Raw genomic sequence first — 23606 nt, forward strand, 5'->3', positions numbered from 1 at the left:
GCACAGTATCCTAACTGAGGCTTGGAGGAGGGTCATAGGGGGAGGAGCCAGTGCACACCAGATAGTCCTAAAGCTTTCTTTAGATGTGCCCAGTCTCCTGCGGAGCCGCTATTCCCCATGGTCCTTACGGAGTCCCCAGCATCCACTACGGACTATGAGAAATAGAATTATCGGTAAGTAAATTCTTATTTTCTTACAAGTTCAGATTTAGGGGGTAATTCAGACCCGATCGCTAGGCTGCGATTTCTCACAGCCTGCAATCAGCTCTAAATTGAGCGTGCGTATGCACCGCAATGCGCAGGAGCGGCAGACTGCAGCAACGAGGATCGCCGGTCAGTGACGGGATGGAGCGAAAATTCCGAATGCACCGGCGAATGCAAGGAGATTGACAGGAAGAGGGTGTTTGTGGGTGGCAACTGACCGTTTTGTAGGAGTGTCCGGGAAAACGCAGGAGGGACTCTGTGTCTTGTGGGAGGATTTCCTGACGTCAGCTCCGGCTCCGATCAACGCACTGGAAGAGTAAGTCCTGGGCAGTGCAGCTCTCCTGCACATGCAGTCGCACCCCTGCACAGCGAATTCCCCCTCCCCCTGTAGGTGGCGACTTCCTGATCGCAGGGATGCAAAAAACACACCCTAGTGATCAGGTCTGAATTACCCCCATAATTCTGAAAACCATTACATGAAATAAAACTTTTGCTGTTTAGCAAAGGTTGATACTGAATTCAGTAACCGGAAATCCCATGTGAACATTCGCCTGTTGGACCAGCACAGCCGTGGGACACTACTACATGAAAGACCCCATTGCCCTCGGTAATCCTTATTCCATCCCACGTGAGATGCAGCCAAGATGCACGTAACTGCTATAGGTGCCTGTGCAGGCCACAACGCACGCGACGTTTGCTAAAAGTCTAAAGGTCCATCCACATCCAGAATCGTTCGCATGTCAGAATCAAACCCTAAGTCAGTGGTTTCCAAACTTTCCCTCTTCCTAACTTGGATCCCCCTCTGTACTCCGCTCGGGGGGGGGGGGGGGGGGGGGGGGTTTCGCGTAGTGACAGGGTTGGGTCGTGACGTAATGACGCAGCCGCGTCATTCCGTGAAACTCCGCCCCGAGCGGGTTACTCGGGGAGAAATAGGAGGGGGAAGCAGGGAGCCACAGTTAGTGCCGCGGCGGGCGCCCAGTGCGGTTGCCCTGCTCGCCTGCCCCAAGAAACGACCCTGCCAATAGGAATGTATTTTTAGGAAATGGTGTGCAATCAGGTGGCAGTAGGCGTTGCTCTGGTGAATGATTGATAGTCCCAGACGTTGGGTGCCATGTTCGAGCAAGCCTCATATATTAAATTTTTAGATGCAATGTTGGCTGAATCATCCATACATGTTTGGCTTATATCACAAATAGTAGGTGGCAGTATTGGATAAATGCTTCTTATGAATCTTGTAATATTACAGGGAGGCAATGTACCAAGCTCTATTCGGGGGATGTGCAGAATAAGTAAGGGTATGACTGCTAGATGCTGGGGTGTGTGATATTAACCATGTCTGTCCCAATCATGGTCCTTCTGGGTCTTGTGAATTCGTATCTTCTCCTAGATGTATTCAGATCATAGGATCTGGTCATATACATATCTTCAGTGTGTTTGGGCTGCGTTGAAATGGCTTTATCCTGCCATATAGGACTATGGGGTCTATTTACTAAAGCCTTGGATGGAGATAAAGTGGTCAGAGATAAAGTACCAGCCAATCAGCATCTAACTGCCATGTTACAGGATGTGTTTGAAAAATGGCAGTTAGGAGCTGGTTGGCTGGTACTTTATCTCAGTCCACTTTATCCCCATCCAAGGCTTAGTAAATAGACCCCAATGTTCTGGCTTATGTGCATTCTGTGTGCCAGATATTTTATTTGATATGGTATGGTGTGCTTTATCATCTGGCATTACACTAATTTATTTTTTTCAAATCCAACAAAATGATTCATGAAGCATCTAATATTATTTCCCGAGTCATGATCTAGCAGGCAATAAGGATTCTAAACTTTTCCATGTCACGAGCAGATATTTTGTGTGTGTGTGTGTGTGTGTGTGTGTATGTATATATATATATATATATATATATATATACAGTATATATATCTCATACAAAATGGTGTCACTCAGAGTCTCTCAATCAGGTTGAAGTTAAAACAGACACAGTGTTACCTAGCGGTATATTAATCATCCTTTAAATGTAAAAAATTCTACATTCCCCAGGGAATGTAGAAATTGTGACCTCCATATGTTGCACTGTGCCCCGGTGCAGTAAAAGTGACACTGCAAAATGTCAGCTCACTTTACAGCACCACGGGTCACAGTACAGAAGAAGAACCCAGCGCCCGGCAGCCTCAAGGAGCAACAGACATCGGCTCCTGCGACTGGTAAGTATAAAATCCAGGGGTGGGTGCTTTTTCGGTGCGGGGGTAGTAGCGACGAGGGTGGGGGGGAATCCGGCGGTAGCGATGGGCGTTGGTGCATGCGCAGCGGGACACCGGGGTATTTTTTACAAGATATACCCCGATGATGCTGCGGAGAGGCATAGCAGGGAGAGAGCGTCTGTCCCTGCATGCAATAATTGATACATCCATGCAGTGCCAGATTAAGGTCCACGTTGGCCTGGAGCTGAAATTTCTGAAGGGCCTATTGTTGCTGAGCAGTGGGTGTGATTAGCGCCACAGATAATTTCTCCCTGTGTGGGCATGGGGGTGTGGTGGCATGCTATATCACTGTATTTCCTCCTCACACTACTTCACTTCACTATATCACTACTACACTACATCCCCACACTATGCGTCATATTTTGCACAATCCACATCTGAGATGCAGATGTGATACATGTGACCAAAATCACATTGTGAAAATTTAATACACTGCAGGGATGTATCAATTACCACCAACAGGGACAGAGCTTGCGAGAAAGCTCTGTCCCTGCGAATCCTGTTACCACAATTCTCAGGGTATTTTTTGTAAAAATACCCTGAGATACAAGTGATGAGAGGGGCGGAAGCACAGGTGGTGAAGGGAGAAGGGACACAAGTGGGGAGGGAGGCAGAGATACACATGGAGAGAGAGGCAGAGGCACAGGTGCGAAACAGGCAATGACACAAGTGGGGAACAAGACACAGATGATAAGAGGGGTGGACACACAGGTAGTGAAGGTGGCAGAGACACAAGTGAAAAGGAAGGTGGAAGTACAAGTAGAGAGAAGGCAGAGACACAGGTTGGCGAGGGGCGGAAGCACAGGTGGTGAAGGGGCAGACAGGTGGAGAGAGGGCAGAGATACAGGTGGAGGGGCTGTGAGAAGCACACGTTGTGAAGGGGGCAGAGATGCAGGTGCAGATGGGGCAAATATGCAGGTGAGGAGGGGGCAGGCATGCAGGAGGGGAAGGGGCAGAGACACAGGTGGGGAGGGGGCACAGATGCAGGTGAGGAGGGGGCAGGGATGCAGGTGAGGAGGGGGCAGAGACGCAGATAGGAAGGGGGCAGAGACGCAGGAGGAAACAGAGACACGGGTGGGGAGGGGGCAGAGACACAGGTGAGGAGGGGGCAGAGACGCAGGTGGGAAGGGGGCAGAGACACAGGAGGGCAAGGGGCAGAGACGTAGGTGAGGAGGGGGCAGAGACGTGGGTGAGGAGGGGGCAGAGACGTGGGTGAGGAGGGGGCAGAGGCACGGGTGGGGAGGGGGCAGAGACACGGATGGGGAGGGAGAAGAGAAGCAGGTGTAGAGGGGGCAGAGACACCGGTGGGGCGGGGGAAGAGATGCGGGTGGGGAGGGGGCAGAGACGCGAGTGGGGAGGGGGCAGAGATGCAGGAAGGGGAAGGGGCAGAGACACAGGTGGGGAGGGAGAAGAGAAGCTGGTGGAGAGGGGGCAGAGATGCAGGTGGTGAGGGGGCAAAGACACCGGTGGGGCGGGGAAAGAGATGCAGGAGGGGAAGGGGCAGAAATACGGGTGGGGAGGGAGAAGAGATGCAGGTGGGGAGGGGGCAGAGACGCGAGTGGGGAGGGGGCAGAGATGCAGGAAGGGGAAGGGGCAGATACACAGGTGGGGAGGGAGAAGAGAAGCTGGTGGAGAGGGGGCAGAGATGCAGGTGGAGAGGGGGTAAAGACACCGGTGGGGCGGGGAAAGAGATGCAGGAGGGGAAGGGGCAGAGATACGGGTGGGGAGGGAGAAGAGATGCGGGTGGGGAGGAGGCAGAGATGCAGGAGGGGAGGGAGAAGCTGGTGGCGAGGGGACAGAGATGCAGGTGGAGAGGGGGCAGAGACACCGTTGGGGCGGGGGAAGAGATGCGGGTGGGGAGGGGGCAGAGACGCGAGTGGGGAGGGGGCAGAGACGCGAGTGGGGAGGGGGCAGAGATGCAGGAAGGGGAAGGGGCAGAGACACAGGTGGGGAGGGAGAAGAGAAGCTGGTGGAGAGGGGGCAGAGATGCAGGTGGAGAGGGGGCAGAGACACCGTTGGGGCGGGGGAAGAGATGCGGGTGGGGAGGGGGCAGAGACGCGAGTGGGGAGGGGGCAGAGACGCGACTGGGGAGGGGGCAGAGATGCAGGAAGGGGAAGGGGCAGAGACACAGGTGGGGAGGGAGAAGAGAAGCTGGTGGAGAGGGGGCAGAGATGCAGGTGGAGAGGGGGCAGAGACACCGTTGGGGCGGGGGAAGAGATGCGGGTGGGGAGGGGGCAGAGACGCGAGTGGGGAGGGGGCAGAGATGCAGGAAGGGGAAGGGGCAGAGACACAGGTGGGGAGGGAGAAGAGAAGCTGGTGGAGAGGGGGCAGAGATGCAGGTGGAGAGGGGGCAAAGACACCGGTGGGGCGGGGAAAGAGATGCAGGAGGGGAAGGGGCAGAGATACGGTGGAGAGGAGGCAGAGAAACGGGTGGAGAGGAGGCAGAGAGTCAGGTGGGGAGGGGGTATAGATACAGGTGAGGAGGGGGCAGAGACGCAGGAGGAGAGGGGGCAGAGACGCAGGTGTGGTGGGGGCAGAGACACAGGAGCAATGGAGGCAAAGATACAGGTGGAGAGGGGGCAAAGAAACAGGTTTAGAGGGGGCAGAGACACAGGAGGGGAAGGGGCATACTGTAGGTTGCTGCAGCCATATCTGACGTCACTGGCCATTTAGGGGAAAACTTAACCTGGTGGTACATAATCTCCACCACCCGGTCCAGTCACAGTGTCTCTCTGTATAATAGCATCTGGTGGGGAGAAAAGCAGTAGAAGACAGGGGGAGGAGCAGAAATGGGGTCAGGGGGTTCATGGGAAAATCTGCGACCCCTGTGGTAACTGCTGCAAAATTATTCACCCCGTCCCCACTGCCCACCAGCTTTAAGCCCCTGCTGCTGATAAAGCTGCTGATAAAGCTGCTTACAAAGAAGCAGTGCAAAAGTACTCACAGCATGCGGGCTGAGCTTTGTACAGGTCCGGGAGGCGGGGCTTCCGACTGGTCTGGGAGGCGGGGCTTCTGACAGGTCCGGGAGGCGGAGCTATGGATGGGTCCAGGATGTGGAGCTCCTCTGAATATCTGGCAGTACTCGATGGAGCATCTCACAGTGACGTTGTTGTTCTTCGGTGGGGTCCAGGGGCGATGCTTCTGCATGCCCTTTGGCGCAGTAGGAGCTTCTGTTTGCCGGTTATGTTCTTTCCAGTGACCGGGAGGTGAGTGAGATGCGCTGGTGGTGTCAGGAATTTTTTTTTTCCTGACAACACTGGCTGCGCTGAAGGGGTACCTGTGGGCCTATTTTCAATGGGGGGCCTGGAGCTGCAGCTCCATCCGCCCCATTGTTAATCCGGCCCTGCATCCATGCGATGTACTCAATTATTGCAGTGCGAGTTTGGTCTAGTTTATCACCTGGCATCTGCATCATCAGATGCGGATGGTGATAAATAGACCTCTAGGTGCCTGAAACGTTGGCATTAGAAAAGACTGTGGGGGGTATCCAATTAGCCCTGATGCGATTTCGCTCGTTGAAAACGGCCGTATATCGCGATTAATAAGATCATGGTATCTAATTAGAGGCCATTTTTAATGGCCGAAATTATACCCGCAGTCGAATGATTAGCCATGGGATCGGGGATAAATTCCCGATCCCATGTGTTTACCGCTGCGTCGGCGGCTGCTTATCGGGGATTTTGTCCAATAAGTGCCAGAATCAGGGGATAAAGATGCCGGCATCGGAGCTAATAAGATAGTCCCAGGCGATCCTATTAGCAGCGGTAAAATACAGCTGCTAATAGGATATCCCGTGTCTGCAGTTACTTCTGTCTGATTAAGAGAATCTGAGTAACGCCACCATTTCGTTTGCTATTTGTTTCATTGGACTGGCACCGGAGCTTGTTGGTCAAATATTGAGGAGTGCCAGCCTGCATTTGTCTATATACTGTATATAGAACCTCAATTACATTTTTCTTATTAATAACCCATAGTTTGTGGGGGTTTTTTTTTAATTCATTTGTTAATAATATAATAGGTGGTGCATGCATCATATAATCAAAGAGGGGAGGGAGACCCAGGTGGGTGAATGAAGGTGGGTAGCTATGACCTCCATGGTGCTCTCCACACCCCATGGCACAGATCACACCCCCATATCAGTAGTCACACCCCCACCATGCTGGTCACACCCCCTGCAGTGGCACACAATAGGCCATTTATAAATTTCAGCTCCAGGCCCATCATGACCGTAATCTGGCACTGTGTGTATGTGTGTAATGTATGTACAGTATGTGTGTGTGTGTATATATATATATATATATATATATGTGTCTGTTGTGTGTATGTGTGACTGCGGCATAATGTGTGTAAGCGTCACTGGTACAGGGGGCGTTACGTGTGTAAGCATCACTGGTACAGGGGGCGTTACGTGTGTAAGCGTCACTGGTACAGGGGGCGTTACGTGTGTAAGCGTCACTGGTACAGGGGGCGTTACGTGTGTAAGCATCACTGGTACAGGGGGGCGTTACGTGTGTAAGCGTCACTGGTACAGAGGGCGTTACGTGTGTAAGCGTCACTGGTACAGGGGGCGTTATGTGTGTAAGCGTCACTGGTACAGAGGGCGTTACGTGTGTAAGCGTCACTGGTACAGTGGGCGTTACGTGTGTAAGCATCACTGGTACAGGGGGCGTTACGTGTGTAAGCGTCACTGGTACAGGGGGGGTGTTACGTGTGTAAGCGGCACTGGTTTAGGGGGAATTACGTGTGTAAGCGGCATTGCTACAGAGGGCGTTGCGTGTGTAAGCGGCACTGGTACAGTGGGCGTTACGTGTGTAAGCGTCACTGGTACAGGGGGGGTGTTACGTGTGTAAGCGGCACTGGTTTAGGGGGAATTACGTGTGTAAGCAGCATTGCTACAGAGGGCGTTGCGTGTGTAAGCGTCACTGGTACAGAGGGCGTTACGTGTGTAAGCGTCACTGGTACAGGGGGCGTTACGTGTATAAGCGTCACTGGTACAGGGGGGGTGTTACGTGTGTAAGCGGCACTGGTTTAGGGGGAATTACGTGTGTAAGCAGCATTGCTACAGAGGGCGTTACGTGTGTAAGCGGCACTGGTACAGGGAGGCGTTACGTGTGTAAGCGGCACGTACAGGGGGCGTTACGTGTGTAAGCGGCACTGGTACAGGGGGCGTTACGTGTGTAAGCGGCACTGGTACAGGGGGCATTACATGTGTAAGCGGCACTTGTTCAGTGGGCGTTACGTGTGTAAGCGGCACTGGTACAGGGGGCATTACGTGTGTAAGCGGCACTGGTACAGGGGGCGTTACGTGTGTAAGCGGCACTGCTACAGGGGGTGTTACATGTGTAAGCGGCACGTACAGGGGGCGTTACGTGTGTAAGCGGCACTGGTACAGGGGGTGTTACGTGTGTAAGCGGCACTGGTACAGGCGGCGTTACGTGTGTAAGCGGCACGTACAGGGGGCATTACGTGTGTAAGCGGCACTTGTACAGGGGGCGTTACGTGTGTAAGCGGCACTGCTACAGGGAGCATTACATGTGTAAGCGGCACTTGTACAGTAGGCGTTACATGTGTAAGCGGCACTGGTACAGGGGGCATTACGTGTGTAAGCAGCGCTGGTACAGGGGGCGTTACGTGTGTAAGCGGCACTGGTACAGGGGGCGTTACGTGTGTAAGCGGCACTGGTACAGGGGGCGTTACGTGTGTAAGCATCACTGGTACAGGAGGCGTTACGTGTGTAAACGTCAGTGGTACAGGGGGCGTTACGTGTGTAAGTGGCACTGGTACAGGGGGCGTTACGTGTGTAAGCGGCACTGGTACAGGGGGCATTACGTGTGTATGTGGCACTGGTACAGGGGGCATTACGTGTGTAAGCGTCACTGGTACACGGGGCGTTACGTGTGTAAGCGGCACTGGTACAGGGGGCGTTACGTGTGAAAGCGGCACTGTTACAGGGGGCATTACGTGTGTAAGCGGCACTGTTACAGGGGGCATTACGTGTGTAAGCGGCACTGTTACAGGGGGCGTTACGTGTGTAAGCGTCACTGGTACAGGGGGCATTACGTGTGTAAGCGGCACTGGTACAGGGGGCGTTACGTGTGTAAGCGGCACTGGTACAGGGGGCGTTACGTGTGTAAGCGGCACTGGTACAGGGGGCGTTACGTGTGTAAGTGGCACTGGTACAGGGGGCATTACGTGTGTAAGCGGCACTGGTACAGGGGGCATTACGTGTGTAAGCGTCACTGGTACACGGGGCGTTACGTGTGTAAGCGGCACTGGTACAGGGGGCGTTACGTGTAAAAGCGGCACTGTTACAGGGGGCATTACGTGTGTAAGCGGCACTGTTACAGGGGGCATTACGTGTGTAAGCGTCACTGTTACAGGGGGCGTTACGTGTGTAAGCGTCACTGGTACAGGGGGCATTACGTGTGTAAGCGGCACTGGTACAGGGGGCATTACATGTGTAAGCGGCACTTGTACAGTAGGCGTTACATGTGTAAGCGGCACTGGTACAGGGGGCATTACGTGTGTAAGCAGCGCTGGTACAGGGGGCGTTACGTGTGTAAGCGGCACTGGTACAGGGGGCATTACGTGTGTAAGCGGCACTGGTACAGGGGGCGTTACGTGTGTAAGCATCACTGGTACAGGAGGCGTTACGTGTGTAAACGTCAGTGGTACAGGGGGCGTTACGTGTGTAAGTGGCACTGGTACAGGGGGCGTTACGTGTGTAAGCGGCACTGGTACAGGGGGCATTACGTGTGTATGTGGCACTGGTACAGGGGGCATTACGTGTGTAAGCGTCACTGGTACACGGGGCGTTACGTGTGTAAGCGGCACTGGTACAGGGGGCGTTACGTGTGAAAGCGGCACTGTTACAGGGGGCATTACGTGTGTAAGCGGCACTGTTACAGGGGGCATTACGTGTGTAAGCGGCACTGTTACAGGGGGCGTTACGTGTGTAAGCGTCACTGGTACAGGGGGCATTACGTGTGTAAGCGGCACTGGTACAGGGGGCGTTACGTGTGTAAGCGGCACTGGTACAGGGGGCGTTACGTGTGTAAGCGGCACTGGTACAGGGGGCGTTACGTGTGTAAGTGGCACTGGTACAGGGGGCGTTACGTGTGTAAGTGGCACTGGTACAGGGGGCATTACGTGTGTAAGCGTCACTGGTACACGGGGCGTTACGTGTGTAAACGGCACTGGTACAGGGGGCGTTACGTGTAAAAGCGGCACTGTTACAGGGGGCATTACGTGTGTAAGCGGCACTGTTACAGGGGGCATTACGTGTGTAAGCGTCACTGTTACAGGGGGCGTTACGTGTGTAAGCGTCACTGGTACAGGGGGCATTACGTGTGTAAGCGGCACTGGTACAGGGGGCATTACGTGTGTAAGCGGCACTGTTACAGGGGGCATTACGTGTGTAAGCGGCACTGTTACAGGGGGCGTTACGTGTGTAAGCGTCACTGGTACAGAGGGCGTTACGTGTGTAAGTGTCACTGGTACAGGGGGCGTTACGTGTGTAAGCGTCACTGGTACAGGGGGGGTGTTACGTGTGTAAGCGGCACTTGTTTAGGGGGAATTACGTGTGTAAGCAGCATTGCTACAGAGGGCGTTGCGTGTGTAAGCGGCACTGGTACAGGGGGCGTTACATGTGTAAGCGGCACGTATAGGGGGCGTTACGTGTCTAAGCGGCACTGGTACAGGGAGGCGTTACGTGTGTAAGCGGCACGTACAGGGGGCGTTACGTGTCTAAGCGGCACTGCTACAGGGAGCATTACATGTGTAAGCGGCACTTGTTCAGTGGGCGTTACGTGTGTAAGCGGCACTGGTACAGGGGGCATTACGTGTGTAAGCGGCACTGGTACAGGGGGCGTTACGTGTGTAAGCGGCACTGCTATAGGGGGCGTTACATGTGTAAGCGGCACGTACAGGGGGCGTTACGTGTGTAAGCGGCACTGGTACAGGGGGCGTTACGTGTGTAAGCGGCACTGGTACAGGGGGCGTTACGTGTGTAAGCGGCACGTACAGGGGGCATTACGTGTGTAAGCGGCGCTGGTACAGGGGGCGTTACGTGTGTAAGCGGCACGTACAGGGGGCATTACGTGTGTAAGCAGCGCTGGTACAGGGGGCGTTACGTGTGTAAGCGGCACTGGTACAGGGGGGGTGTTACGTGTGTAAGCGGCACTGGTTTAGGGGCAATTACGTGTGTAAGCAGCATTGCTACAGAGGGCGTTACGTGTGTAAGCGGCACTGGTACAGGGGGCATTACGTGTGTAAGCGGCACTGTTACAGGGGGCATTACATGTGTAAGCGGCACTTGTTCAGTGGGCGTTACGTGTGTAAGCGGCACTGGTACAGGGGGCATTACGTGTGTAAGCGGCACTGGTACAGGGGGCGTTACGTGTGTAAGCGGCACTGGTACAGGCGGCGTTACGTGTGTAAGCGGCACTGGTACAGGGGGCGTTACGTGTGTAAGCATCACTGGTACAGGAGGCGTTACGTGTGTAAACGTCAGTGGTACAGGGGGCGTTACGTGTGTAAGTGGCACTGGTACAGGGGGCGTTACGTGTGTAAGCGGCACTGGTACAGGGGGCATTACGTGTGTAAGTGGCACTGGTACAGGGGGCATTACGTGTGTAAGCGTCACTGGTACACGGGGCGTTACGTGTGTAAGCGGCACTGGTACAGGGGGCGTTACGTGTGAAAGCGGCACTGTTACAGGGGGCATTACGTGTGTAAGCGGCACTGTTACAGGGGGCATTACGTGTGTAAGCGGCACTGTTACAGGGGGCGTTACGTGTGTAAGCGTCACTGGTACAGGGGGCATTACGTGTGTAAGCGGCACTGGTACAGGGGGCGTTACGTGTGTAAGCGGCACTGGTACAGGGGGCGTTACGTGTGTAAGCGGCACTGGTACAGGGGGCGTTACGTGTGTAAGTGGCACTGGTACAGGGGGCATTACGTGTGTAAGTGGCACTGGTACAGGGGGCATTACGTGTGTAAGCGGCACTGGTACAGGGGGCGTTACGTGTGTAAGCGGCACTGGTACAGGGGGCGTTACGTGTGTAAGCGGCACTGGTACAGGGGGCGTTACGTGTGTAAGCGGCACTGGTACAGGGGGCGTTACGTGTGTAAGCGGCACGTACAGGGGGCATTACGTGTGTAAGCGGCGCTGGTACAGGGGGCGTTACGTGTGTAAGCGGCACGTACAGGGGGCATTACGTGTGTAAGCAGCGCTGGTACAGGGGGCGTTACGTGTGTAAGCGGCACTGGTACAGGGGGGGTGTTACGTGTGTAAGCGGCACTGGTTTAGGGGCAATTACGTGTGTAAGCAGCATTGCTACAGAGGGCGTTACGTGTGTAAGCGGCACTGGTACAGGGGGCATTACGTGTGTAAGCGGCACTGTTACAGGGGGCATTACATGTGTAAGCGGCACTTGTTCAGTGGGCGTTACGTGTGTAAGCGGCACTGGTACAGGGGGCATTACGTGTGTAAGCGGCACTGGTACAGGGGGCGTTACGTGTGTAAGCGGCACTGGTACAGGCGGCGTTACGTGTGTAAGCGGCACTGGTACAGGGGGCGTTACGTGTGTAAGCATCACTGGTACAGGAGGCGTTACGTGTGTAAACGTCAGTGGTACAGGGGGCGTTACGTGTGTAAGTGGCACTGGTACAGGGGGCGTTACGTGTGTAAGCGGCACTGGTACAGGGGGCATTACGTGTGTAAGTGGCACTGGTACAGGGGGCATTACGTGTGTAAGCGTCACTGGTACACGGGGCGTTACGTGTGTAAGCGGCACTGGTACAGGGGGCGTTACGTGTGAAAGCGGCACTGTTACAGGGGGCATTACGTGTGTAAGCGGCACTGTTACAGGGGGCATTACGTGTGTAAGCGGCACTGTTACAGGGGGCGTTACGTGTGTAAGCGTCACTGGTACAGGGGGCATTACGTGTGTAAGCGGCACTGGTACAGGGGGCGTTACGTGTGTAAGCGGCACTGGTACAGGGGGCGTTACGTGTGTAAGCGGCACTGGTACAGGGGGCGTTACGTGTGTAAGTGGCACTGGTACAGGGGGCATTACGTGTGTAAGTGGCACTGGTACAGGGGGCATTACGTGTGTAAGCGGCACTGGTACAGGGGGCGTTACGTGTGTAAGCGGCACTGGTACAGGGGGCGTTACGTGTGTAAGTGGCACTGGTACAGGGGGCATTACGTGTGTAAGCGTCACTGGTACACGGAGCGTTACGTGTGTAAGCGGCACTGGTACAGGGGGCGTTACGTGTGAAAGCGGCACTGTTACAGGGGGCATTACGTGTGTAAGCGGCACTGTTACAGGGGGCATTACGTGTGTAAGCGGCACTGTTACAGGGGGCGTTACGTGTGTAAGCGTCACTGGTACAGGGGCATTACGTGTGTAAGCGGCACTGGTACAGGGGGCGTTACGTGTGTAAGCGGCACTGGTACAGGGGGCGTTACGTGTGTAAGCGGCACTGGTACAGGGGGCGTTACGTGTGTAAGTGGCACTGGTACAGGGGGCATTACGTGTGTAAGTGGCACTGGTACAGGGGGCATTACGTGTGTAAGCGTCACTGGTACACGGGGCGTTACGTGTGTAAGCGGCACTGGTTCAGGGGGCGTTACGTGTGAAAGCGGCACTGTTACAGGGGGCATTACGTGTGTAAGCGGCACTGTTACAGGGGGCATTACGTGTGTAAGCGGCACTGTTACAGGGGGCGTTACGTGTGTAAGCGTCACTGGTACAGGGGGCATTACGTGTGTAAGCGGCACTGGTACAGGGGGCATTACGTGTGTAAGCGGCACTGTTACAGGGGGCATTACGTGTGTAAGCGGCACTGTTACAGGGGGCGTTACGTGTGTAAGCGTCACTGGTACAGAGGGCGTTATGTGTGTAAGTGTCACTGGTACAGGGGGAATTACGTGTGTAAGCAGCATTGCTACAGAGGGCGTTGCGTGTGTAAGCGGCACTGGTACAGGGGGCGTTACGTGTGTAAGCGGCACGTACAGGGGGCGTTACGTGTGTAAGCGGCACTGGTACAGGGAGGCGTTACGTGTGTAAGCGGCACGTACAGGGGGCGTTACGTGTCTAAGCGGCACTGCTACAGGGAGCATTACATGTGTAAGCGGCACTTGTTCAGTGGGCGTTACGTGTGTAAGCGGCACTGGTACAGGGGGCATTACGTGTGTAAGCGGCACTGGTACAGGGGGCGTTACATGTGTAAGCGGCACGTACAGGGGGCGTTACGTGTGTAAGCGGCACTGGTACAGGGGGCGTTACGTGTGTAAGCGGCACTGGTACAGGGGGCGTTACGTGTGTAAGCGGCACGTACAGGGGGCATTACGTGTGTAAGCGGCGCTGGTACAGGGGGCGTTACGTGTGTAAGCGGCACGTACAGGGGGCATTACGTGTGTAAGCAGCGCTGGTACAGGGGGCGTTACGTGTGTAAGCGGCACTGGTACAGGGGGGGTGTTACGTGTGTAAGCGGCACTGGTTTAGGGGGAATTACGTGTGTAAGCAGCATTGCTACAGAGGGCGTTACGTGTGTAAGCGGCACTGGTACAGGGGGCATTACGTGTGTAAGCGGCACTGTTACAGGGGGCATTACATGTGTAAGCGGCACTTGTTCAGTGGGCGTTACGTGTGTAAGCGGCACTGGTACAGGGGGCATTACGTGTGTAAGCGGCACTGGTACAGGGGGCGTTACGTGTGTAAGCGGCACTGGTACAGGCGGCGTTACGTGTGTAAGCGGCACTGGTACAGGGGGCGTTACGTGTGTAAGCATCACTGGTACAGGAGGCGTTACGTGTGTAAACGTCAGTGGTACAGGGGGCGTTACGTGTGTAAGTGGCACTGGTACAGGGGGCATTACGTGTGTAAGTGGCACTGGTACAGGGGGCATTACGTGTGTAAGCGTCACTGGTACACGGGGCGTTACGTGTGTAAGCGGCACAGGTACAGGGGGCGTTACGTGTGAAAGCGGCACCGTTACAGGGGGCATTACGTGTGTAAGCGGCACTGTTACAGGGGGCATTACGTGTGTAAGCGGCACTGTTACAGGGGGCGTTACGTGTGTAAGCGTCACTGGTACAGGGGGCATTACGTGTGTAAGCGGCACTGGTACAGGGGGCGTTACGTGTGTAAGCGGCACTGGTACAGGGGGCGTTACGTGTGTAAGCGGCACTGGTACAGGGGGCGTTACGTGTGTAAGCGGCACTGGTACAGGGGGCGTTACGTGTGTAAGCGGCACTGGTACAGGGGGCGTTATGTGTGTAAGCGGCACTGTGTAAGCGGCACTGGTACAGGGGTCATTACGTGTGTAAGCGGCACTGGTACAGGGGGCGTTACGTGTGTAAGCGGCACTGGTACAGGGGGCGTTACGTGTGTAAGTGGCACTGGTACAGGGGGCATTACGTGTGTAAGCGGCACTGGTACAGGGGGCATTACGTGTGTAAGCGTCACTGGTACACGGGGCGTTACGTGTGTAAGCGGCACTGGTACAGGGGGCGTTACGTGTGAAAGCGGCACTGTTACAGGGGGCATTACGTGTGTAAGCGGCACTGTTACAGGGAGCATTACGTGTGTAAGCGGCACTGTTACAGGGGGCGTTACGTGTGTAAGCGTCACTGGTACAGGGGGCATTACGTGTGTAAGCGGCACTGGTACAGGGGGCATTACGTGTGTAAGCGGCACTGTTACAGGGGGCATTACGTGTGTAAGCGGCACTGTTACAGGGGGCGTTACGTGTGTAAGCGTCACTGGTACAGAGGGCGTTACGTGTGTAAGTGTCACTGGTACAGGGGGCGTTACGTGTGTAAGCGTCACTGGTACAGGGGGGGTGTTACGTGTGTAAGCGGCACTGGTTTAGGGGGAATTACGTGTGTAAGCAGCATTGCTACAGAGGGCGTTGCGTGTGTAAGCGGCACTGGTACAGGGGGCGTTACGTGTGTAAGCGGCACGTACAGGGGGCGTTACGTGTGTAAGCGGCACTGGTACAGGGAGGCGTTACGTGTGTAAGCGGCACGTACAGGGGGCGTTACGTGTGTAAGCGGCACTGGTACAGGGGGCGTTACGTGTCTAAGCGGCACTGCTACAGGGAGCATTACATGTGTAAGCGGCACTTGTTCAGTGGGCGTTACGTGTGTAAGCGGCACTGGTACAGGGGGCATTACGTGTGTAAGCGGCACTGGTACAGGGGGCGTTACATGTGTAAGCGGCACGTACAGGGGGCGTTACGTGTGTAAGCGGCACTGGTACAGGGGGCGTTACGTGTGTAAGCGGCACTGGTACAGGGGGCGTTACGTGTGTAAGCGGCACGTACAGGGGGCATTACGTGTGTAAGCGGCACGTACAGGGGGCATTACGTGTGTAAGCGGCACTTGTACAGGGGGCGTTACGTGTGTAAGCGGCACTGCTACAGGGAGCATTACGTGTGTAAGCGTCACTGGTACAGGGGGCATTATGTGTGTAAGCAGCGCTGGTACAGGGGGCGTTACGTGTGTAAGCGGCACTGGTACAGGAGGCGTTACGTGTGTAAACGTCAGTGGTACAGGGGGCGTTACGTGTGTAAGCATCACTGGTACAGGGGGCATTACGTGTGTAAGTGGCACTGGTACAGGGGGCATTACGTGTGTAAGCGTCACTGGTACACGGGGCGTTACGTGTGTAAGCGGCACTGGTACAAGGGGCGTTACGTGTGTAAGCGGCACTGTTACAGGGGGCATTACGTGTGTAAGCGGCACTGTTACAGGGGGCGTTACGTGTGTAAGCGTCACTGGTACAGGGGGCGTTACGTGTGTAAGCGGCACTGGTACAGGGGGCATTACGTGTGTAAGCGGCACTGTTACAGGGGGCATTACGTGTGTAAGCGGCACTGTTACAGGGGGCGTTACGTGTGTAAGCGTCACTGGTACAGGGGGCATTACGTGTGTAAGCGGCACTGGTACAGGGGGCATTACGTGTGTAAGCGGCACTGTTACAGGGGGCATTACGTGTGTAAGCGGCACTGTTACAGGGGGCGTTACGTGTGTAAGCGTCACTGGTACAGGGGGCATTACGTGTGTAAGCGGCACTGGTACAGGGGGAATTACGTGTGTAAGCAGCATTGCTACAGGGGGCGTTGCGTGTGTAAGCGGCACTGGTACAGGGGGCGTTACGTGTGTAAGCGGCACGTACAGGGGGCGTTACGTGTGTAAGCGGCACTGGTACAGGGAGGCGTTACGTGTGTAAGCGGCACTGGTACAGGGAGGCGTTACGTGTGTAAGCGGCACTGCTACAGGGGGCTTTACGTGTTTAAGCGGCACTGTTACAGGGAGCATTACGTGTGTAAGCGGCACTTGTACAGTGGGCATTACGTGTGTAAGCGGAACTGGTACAGGGGGAATTACGTGTGTAAGCGGCACTGTTACAGGGGGCATTACGTGTGTAAGCAGCGCTGGTACAGGGGGCGTTACGTGTGTAAGCGTCACAGAAGCAGGGGCATTACGTGTCTAAGCGGCACTGGTACAGAGGGCGTTACATGTGTAAGCTTCACTGCTACAGGGGGCGTTACGTGTGTAAGCGTCACTGGTACGGGTGCGTTACGTGTGTAAGCGTCACTGGTACAGGGGGTGTTACATGTGTAAGCGTCACTGGTACAGGGGGCGTTACGTGTGTAAGCGTCACTGGTACAGGGGGTGTTACATGTGTAAGCGTCCCTGCTACAGGGGGTGTTACTTGTGTATGGTTACTGGTACAGGGGGGTGTTACATGTGTAAGCGTCACTGGTACAGGGGGAATTACGTGTGTAAGCGGCACTGTTACAGGGGGCATTACGTGTGTAAGCAGCGCTGGTACAGGGGGCGTTACGTGTGTAAGCGGCACTGGTACAGGGGGCATTACGTGTCTAAGCGGCACTGGTACAGAGGGCGTTACATGTGTAAGCTTCACTGCTACAGGGGGCGTTACGTGTGTAAGCGTCACTGGTACGGGTGCGTTACGTGTGTAAGCGTCACTGGTACAGGGGGTGTTACATGTGTAAGCGTCACTGGTACAGGGGGTGTTACATGTGTAAGCGTCACTGCTACAGGGGGCGTTACGTGTGTAAGCGTCACTGGTACGGGTGCGTTACGTGTGTAAGCGTCACTGGTACAGGGGGTGTTACATGTGTAAGCGTCACTGGTACAGGGGGCGTTACGTGTGTAAGCGTCACTGGTACAGGGGGTGTTACATGTGTAAGCGTCCCTGCTACAGGGGGTGTTACTTGTGTATGGTTACTGGTACAGGGGGGTGTTACATGTGTAAGCGTCACTGGTACAGGGGGCATTACATGTGTAAGCGTCACTGGTACAGGGGGCGTTACATGTGTAAGCGTCCCTGCTACAGGGGGTGTTACTTGTGTATGGTCACTGGTACGGGGGGGCATTACATGTGTAAGCGTCTCTGGTACAGGGGGCGTTACATGTGTAAGTGTCTCTACTACAGGGGGTATTATGTGCGCTGTCCCTTTGTAAAGTATGCAAGGGTGCAAATTTATAGTTTGCAGGGGGGCGCCGAACACCCTAGCACCGGCCCAGACTGCACACCTACTGCACTGCACAGCAGCACTGTCACCTTTTACATTGATTCAGCGTCCACTCCAGACATTACCCTCCACGATATCACCCTCTCTATCCGTTACATTAGCCATCTCGGGGCTTCCAGGCCGGCAGCCCAGGTGCTGTGTTGCGGAGTCAGGGCCTCTGGGGATCTGGGCGCGGCTGTGGTGGGGAGGCACTTCTGTGACATCGTGCGCAGAGGAGGCTTCGGGGCTCAGAGAGTATGTGGTGCAGGGAGTGCTATGAAAGCCTTCCGCTGCGCCGCTTTCATACCATACTTACCGACTTCTGGGCTGCTCTCTCCGGGAGAGAGCAGCCCGTCGGCTCAGCAGGGGGGGCTGGCAGTCAGGGGGGCGGGCCGGAGGCGGAGCGGGGCGTGGCTTCTGGAGCGCGTCATTTAAGCCACGCCCCCGCTGTGTAATGCCGCGATTACCGGCATTATACAGCAGGGGGCGTGGTTACGATGACGCGATTCAACAAGAATCGCGTCATCGCCTGCCCAGACCGCCCACTTTACTCGTTAAGTGGGCGGCGGGCAGGGGGTGACCCCCGTAAATCGGGAGACTTGCCCGCTCTTCCGGGGGGCCGGGAGGGTCACCCGTTTTTCGGGAGCCTCCCGGCCATTCCGGGAGGGTAGGCAAGTATGTTTCACACACATCTATGCCGGTGGCCGCAGCAGCTTTTGTTCCACCTGCGCCGCGGCTAGGGAGTGGGGATTGTTGATGCTGGAGGGGGCAGGCGGACTGGCAGTAGGACATAGGACGCTGCAGTCAAAGGATGTTTCCCCCCCCCCCCCCCCCCCTATCTACAGCGCAGAGACTTGCTGCAGATGCAGTGGCTCACCCTCCAGCTGCACCTTTTTGGCAGGTATAGGACCTTTTTTTTATGGCCAGTACCAATTTTTTACTTTCCAAACTTCCATTGAAAGTATAGGGAAAGGGGCGTGGCCACGTGGCTGTACCCGTGGCCACGCCCCCTTTGCGATTTTGTATCAATGTTTATGTGTAAAGTGTTGGAGGGTGTGTTGCTGTAGATGCACTGGGCCTATTTTGGGCTGTGGGCCTGGAGCTGCAGCTCCATCAGCCCCATTGTTAATCCTGCTCTGTGAAAACACAGCAGGAAAAGGGCAGAGCCTCCCATTGGATGTAACCTGTGTGGGAGGGCATTTCTCGCCCAATCAGCTGTGGGCTGGGTGTGATAGACCTGCTGCTAACCCAATGAGAGATGTGTTATACACACAGGCACAAAGTCACAGATCTGGGCTATTATATAGGAGATAAAACCTCATTGTATTCCCCCCGTTGTGATAGACTCCGCTGTCAGATACAAGGCAGAGGGGCAGATTCAGTGATAGACGCTAATTCAATTTGGTTGCAATTGAGCAGTGTTTAGATCTACACATGTGCAGGAACCGCACTGCGCGTGTATGGATCTGGTCCTGCGCCATCGGACGCAGTGCGGCTACAGGCCACGAATGACTGACAGTCTGCAGCCGTTTGGGGGCCTGGAGGGGAAGCGTTTAAGGAATGGGGGCATGTCGATTTTGTTAGGAATGCTGAAGTCAGTGGCTGCGTCATCACTGACACACAGGTCTATTTACTAAACCTTGGACGGATATAAAGTACCAGCCAATCAGCTTCTGTCATTTTTCAAACCCAGCCTGCGACATGTCAGGTACGAGCTGATTGGCTGGTACTTTATCACCGTCCACTTTATCTCCATCCAAGTTTAGTAAGTAGACCCCAAAATCACTCGTGTACTCCTGTCCCTAACATCAGCTCCGTGATACACTGCTCCATGGGGGTCATTCCGAGTTGATCGCACACTGCCGATTTTCGCTGCGCTGCGATCAGGTCTCTACTGCGCATGCGTATGCAGCACAATGCGCACGTGCGTCGTACAGTACAATGCGGATCGTTGCTGAGCGATGCATTTAACGAAGAATCCATACGCACAGCCGATCGCAAGGAGATTGACAGGAAGAAGGCGTTTGTGGGTGTCAACTGGTAGGGAAAATGCAGGCGTGTCCGGGCGTTTGGAGGGCGGGTGTTTGACGTCAATTCCGGCACCAAAAAGACTGAAGTGATCGCAGCGGCTGAGTAAGTTCTGAGCTACTCAGAAACTGCACAAAATGTTTTTGCAGAGCTCGGCTGCACAGGCGTTCGCACACTTGCAAAGCGAAAATACACTCCCCCGTGGACGGTGACTATGCATTTGCACGGCTGCTAAAAACAGCTAGCGAGCGATCAACACGGAATGAGGGCCCCATGTATGGAATATACCTGTATACTACTGTCCCTAACACCAGCTCTGTGACACACTGCTCCATGTGTGTGATATACCCAGAGCCGGCTCTAACCAATATGATGCCCTAGGCAAGATTTTGGCTGGTGCCCCCTAGCACCACCGCTAGTTCCACCTCTGACCCTGCGCCCCTTTCACATCACCATCACCCCTCAGTCATATCAGTCCTCATTTTGGTGTTCCCCTTATTTCTCTGACGTCCTAGTGGATGCTGGGAACTCCGTAAGGACCATGGGGAATAGCGGCTCCGCAGGAGACTGGGCACAAAAAGTAAAAGCTTTAGACTAGCTGGTGTGCACTGGCTCCTCCCCCTATGACCCTCCTCCAAGCCTCAGTTAGATTTTTGTGCCCGAACGAGAAGGGTGCAAGCTAGGTGGCTCTCCTGAGCTGCTTAGAAGTAAAAGTTTAAATAGGTTTTTTATTTTCAGTGAGTCCTGCTGGCAACAGGCTCACTGCATCGTGGGACTAAGGGGAGAAGAAGCGAACTCACCTGACTGCAGAGTGGATTGGGCTTCTTGGCTACTGGACATTAGCTCCAGAGGGACGATCACAGGTTCAGCCTGGATGGGTCCCGGAGCCGCGCCGCCGGCCCCCTTACAGAGCCAGAAGAGCGAAGAGGTCCGGAGAAAGCGGCGGCAGAAGACGTTCCTGTCTTCAAATAAGGTAGCGCACAGCACTGCAGCTGTGCGCCATTGCTCTCAGCACACTTCACACTCCGGTCACTGAGGGTGCAGGGCGCTGGGGGGGAGCGCCCTGAGACGCAATAAAAACGATATAAAAACCTTATATGGCTAAAAAAAATGCATCACATATAGCTCCTGGGCTATATGGATGCATTTATCCCCTGCCAGTTTCCTGAAAAAAGCGGGAGAAAAGGCCGCCGTGAAGGGGGCGGAGCCTTTCTCCTCAGCACACAAGCGCCATTTTCTTTCACAGCTCCGCTGGAAGGACGGCTCCCTGACTCTCCCCTGCAGTCCTGCACTACAGAAACAGGGTAAAACAGAGAGGGGGGCACTATTGGCAGCTAATATATAAATACAGCAGCTATAACAGGGAGTAACACTTATATAAGGTTATCCCTGTATATATATAGCGCTCTGGTGTGTGCTGGCAAACTCTCCCTCTGTCTCCCCAAAGGGCTAGTGGGGTCCTGTCCTCTATCAGAGCATTCCCTGTGTGTGTGCTGGGTGTCGGTACGATTGTGTCGACATGTATGAGGAGGAAAATGATGTGGAAGCAGAGCAATTGCCTGTGTTAGTGATGTCACCCCCTAGGGAGTCGACACCTGACTGGATGGTAGTAATTAAAGAATTACGTGACAATGTCAGCACTTTGCAAAAAACTGTTGACGACATGAGACAGCCGACAAATCAATTAGTGCCTGTTCAGGCGTCTCAGACACCGTCAGGGGCGCTAAAACGCCCGTTACCTCAGATGGTCGACACAGACCCTGACACGGATACTGAATCCAGTGTCGACGGTGACGAGACAAACGTAATGTCCAGAAGGGCCACACGTTACATGATCACGGCAATGAAGGAGGCATTGAACATTTCTGACACTACAAGTACCACAAAAAAGGGTATTATGTGGGGTGTGAAAAAACTACCAGTGGTTTTTCCTGAGTCAGATGAATTAAATGAGGTGTGTGATAAAGCGTGGGTTTCCCCCGATAAAAAACTGCTGATTTCTAATAAATTATTGGCACTATACCCTTTCCCGCCAGAGGTTAGGGCACGTTGGGAAACACCCCCTAGGGTAGATAAGGCGCTCACACGCTTATCAAAACAAGTGGCGTTACCGTCTCCTGATACGGCCGCTCTCAAGGAACCAGCTGATAGAAGGCTGGAAAATATCTTAAAAGGTATATACACACATACCGGTGTTATACTGCGACCAGCGATCGCCTCAGCCTGGATGTGCAGCGCTGGAGTGGCTTGGTCGGATTCCCTGACTGAAAATATTGATACCCTGGATAGGGACAGTATATTATTAACTATAGAGCATTTAAAGGATGCATTACTATATATGCGAGATGCACAGAGGGATATTTGCACCCTGGCATCTAGAGTAAGTGCGATGTCCATTTCTGCCAGAAGAACGTTATGGACGCGACAGTGGTCAGGTGATGCGGATTCCAAACGACATATGGAAGTATTGCCGTATAAAGGGGAGGAGTTATTTGGGGTCGGTCTATCGGACCTGGTGGCCACAGCAACGGCTGGAAAATCCACCTTTTTACCCCAGGTCACCTCTCAGCAGAAAAAGACACCGTCTTTTCAAACCCAGTCCTTTCGTCCCTATAAGGGCAAGAGGGAAAAAGGCCGCTCGTTCCTGCCCCGGGGCAGAGGAAGGGGAAAAAGAAAGACTGCACCATGCAGCCTCTTCCCAGGAGCAGAAGCCCTCCCCCGCTTCTGCCAAGTCCTCAGCATGACGCTGGGGCTCTGCAAGCAGACTCGGGCACGGTGGGGGGCCGTCTCAAGAATTTCAGCGCGCAGTGGGCTCACTCGCAAGTGGACCCCTGGATCCTGCAGGTAGTATCACAGGGGTACAAATTGGAATTCGAGACGTCTCCCCCTCGCCGGTTCCTGAAGTCTGCTCTACCAACGTCTCCCTCCGACAGGGAGGCAGTATTGGAAGCTATTCACAAGCTGTATTCCCAGCAGGTGATAATCAAGGTACCCCTCCTACAACAGGGAAAGGGGTATTATTCCACGCTGTTTGTGGTACCGAAGCCGGACGGCTCGGTGAGACCAATTTTAAATCTAAAATCTTTGAACACTTACATAAAAAGGTTCAAATTCAAGATGGAGTCACTCAGAGCAGTGATAGCGAACCTGGAAGAAGGGGACTATATGGTATCTCTAGACATCAAGGATGCTTATCTCCATGTCCCAATCTACCCTTCTCACCAAGGGTACCTCAGGTTTGTGATACAAAACTGAAATTATCAGTTTCAGACGCTGCCGTTTGGATTGTCCACGGCACCACGGGTCTTTACCAAGGTAATGGCCGAAATTATGATTCTTCTTCGAAGAAAAGGCGTATTAATTATCCCTTACTTGGACGATCTCCTGATAAGGGCAAGGTCCAGGGAACAGTTAGAGGTCGTAGTAGCACTATCTCAGGTAGTGCTACGTCAGCACGGGTGGATTCTAAATATCCCAAAATCACAGCTGATTCCAACAACACGTCTACTGTTCCTAGGGATGATTCTGGACACAGTCCAGAAAAAGGTGTTTCTCC

The 23606-nt window shown here is 54.4% G+C and overlaps 1 protein-coding gene across 1 annotated transcript in view; it reads left to right on the plus strand.

Annotated features, from left to right (window-relative positions):
* The first annotated feature begins 5595 nt into the window (after window positions 1-5595).
* The window catches only part of AQP3 (aquaporin 3 (Gill blood group)), a 75773-nt gene continuing 57762 nt past the window's right edge, over window positions 5596-23606 (plus strand). The window contains exon 1 of the mRNA XM_063957986.1: window positions 5596-5673. The gene's annotated coding sequence lies outside the window, so the exon portion shown is untranslated. The remainder of the gene's footprint in view (window positions 5674-23606) is intronic.

This window comes from Pseudophryne corroboree, chromosome 1 (assembly GCF_028390025.1).
Source record: "Pseudophryne corroboree isolate aPseCor3 chromosome 1, aPseCor3.hap2, whole genome shotgun sequence".
Taxonomy (NCBI): domain Eukaryota; kingdom Metazoa; phylum Chordata; class Amphibia; order Anura; family Myobatrachidae; genus Pseudophryne; species Pseudophryne corroboree.